We start from the raw sequence: 2,845 nt of genomic DNA, 5'->3' as shown, positions 1-2,845 counted from the left end.
GAGAGAGAGAGGAAGGGGGGTGGGGTGGCGTGGGGCAAGGATTTATATTTTAACCACAGAAAGCAATTCGAGCAATACCACCCATATAAAACTGCAAAACAAACAGAGGCAGCGAACTGTCACGGCTGGATTTGACTTTGAGCTGTTGTTTTTTTCTTTAGCCGATTCCAAAGGCAACTTAACGCAATGCTTCGCTTGTCCTTAGGCTGATATCTCCAGTATCCACTCTGAACTTGTTTTGGCAAATGCATAATCTTCATTTCTTGTGTACTTACATTTACTTTTACCTTTTCATCATCTGTTGCCGTAAAGCGTCGAATGGAGATGCAGTGTCTATGGTAGGCCAGCTCCTCAGCTCTTTCAGTTGTGCTATTATGCTTTCTTGGGTTTCCTTGACACCCTCGATCCACTTTTTGCGTATCCTTCCTCTCCCTTTATAGCCCGAGTGCTTGGTGTTGTAGGTTTTCGAGGCTGGCTGGCCAGGTGACATACGTAACAGGTGACCAAACCATTTTATTCTCGGTCTTTCTATGTAATTCAGGAAGGACTCATGCCCATGTCTGCTCTTACTTCTTCATTTCTATGCCTGTCTAGTTTTGTAATGTTAAGGGTTTTGCTTAAACAGTTCTGATTAAACCCAAAGTATGCTTTTTTCTAGCAATAAACTAGTTTCTCTCTATTAAACGCCACCCTTAGGGCGCATACACAAGGTCACTACCAGCGGCGAAGGGTAACGGAATAATCAGTTTCCGTTCTTAATTCTCGAACATTACCTTAATTAAGGACGTGATTTTTTCTCAGTCATTCTTATAGTCAAACTCAAGCGCTTGATATTAATTCTATTAGAATAAACCCATATAACGTGGTTTAGTAAACAGACTTTTATTTTGGACTGTGTACAACACGTGGAATGTGGACACATTTTGATGAAAGTCAAATGATTTGTGTCACATTACGGTGGAAACATATTCTTGTAAACTTTTGGCAATATCGAGTTAATGGTGTCATCTTAGACCAAGCTCGTTTATTTGTATTGGTTTTGATGAAAAAAGTATCCATCTACCTAGAATAGAAGTCGAGATATTTGCGACTGAAGAAGGTGGATGTCGCCTGGTGTCAGAAGTAATATTAGGGAAAAAAATGGCAGCGAATGTTTTGTGACTACCAAAGCTTGAGTGTTCATGGAAACTGCAAATTTGCATTTTCTTTCTGTCTTTGATCAACGTTCCCCCAGAAAAACCTATACAAAAATACGCTTTTAATTGGACATCAAAAGTGTTGAGTAAAACAACAACAACAATAACAACAACAACAAAAACAACAAGAACAACACAACAACAACAATAACAACAAATTCAACAACAGCAACAACAAAATTGATATAAATTGGCGAACAGATAAAAAACAACAACCCATGTTTCTTTGATTTCACTATATTGATGAGCGCCTGATTTCTCCAAGATGACACACAAACAAACACACACACACACACACACACACACACACACACACACACACACACACACACACACACACTCACACAGACGTATTTTAGAAAACGGACTTTTATTTTGGGCTGTGTTTTTTTTTGCGATCTGACGGGAAAACATTTACATATTGTATTCTGTGTGCCTTGAAGTCATTCAGCGTCGTGAAATTGTTGAGAAGAAAATATTTCCCGGTTGGATATCATGCCGAGATGATGTCTTAAAGTGCAGTTTAAATCCGTAGCGCAACTTATCCTCAAATATTGTTTTACAAGTGATTCAGTGTCACCCTAACTGTGCACAATGTGTCAATTTAACTAAATCATATTTTTGCACTACAAATGAGGCTAGAATAAAATAAAATTCCTTCATAAATTTATATAAAATACTAGTATGCTTCACAACGCGTAAAATGGGATTGTTCACATCACTTTCCGCTTCTCACATACATTTTGCATACGCGTATTATGGCCTACGTCATAGCTCACCAATGACACTTTTTAGTGGCAAACTTGTTACAAGAAATTTATTTTATAGTAAACACATTATTTGCAATAAAGGTTATCAAAACATGAGTTTGATAAACATAATATCACGATTATAAAACCCCCCACCAAAAACATGACGGACTTGCTTAAAGCGATATTGCCCCAGCTGTAAACTTTTTAAGTGGGTGGTTGGCGGGTGCACTGGTGTGGTTTGCTCCTTCTTTCCTGTCAAACATCTGACGTCCTTATCACCCCTTCTTTTTATGTTTGTTACTCTCTTGTAACACCTCTAATCTCCTGGCACTCATATGACCTTATGAAGTTACGAACACCACAAAACCTTTACCTAAAAAAACAAGAAAAAACCCCCCATCTTAAAATCTGTAGAAATCACCCATTTTGATCTTCTGTTAGTGCTATTAAGGGTTTTCCTAGAATACAGCTAACGGGAGTTTATAAAACTATTGATCAGTCAAGACAAATTAATACAAGTCATTGTGCAAAAGCTGGAGAGTTAATGTTCGATAGTTTAAAGAAATATTTGACAATAAGTTGGGAAACGAATTTTTGATCGCACTATAATAAACGTTTAGACTAGATAAGATTGAATCGAAAACATATCGGACTTGAAATTCGTTTTCTGATGAGATTGGAACCACCTTTTGTCACACTGACTTGTTGTCCCAGTTGTTGAACCCAATTGGCCGTTTTTATTGAGGGTGCGCTCTTAAACAGCTCAGTCAATATCATCCTGGATTATGCACGGTTCGAATTCCAGGTGATTTTGAAGAAGAAGAAGAAGAAGAAGAAGAAGAAGAAGTAGAAGAAGAAGAAGAAGAAGAAGAAGAAGAAGAAGAAGAAGAAGAAGAA

The sequence above is a fragment of the Aplysia californica genome, unplaced genomic scaffold, assembly GCF_000002075.1.
Source record: "Aplysia californica isolate F4 #8 unplaced genomic scaffold, AplCal3.0 scaffold00923, whole genome shotgun sequence".
Classification (NCBI taxonomy): Eukaryota; Metazoa; Mollusca; class Gastropoda; order Aplysiida; family Aplysiidae; genus Aplysia; species Aplysia californica.
Note: the sequence above shows the minus strand (reverse complement) of the source record.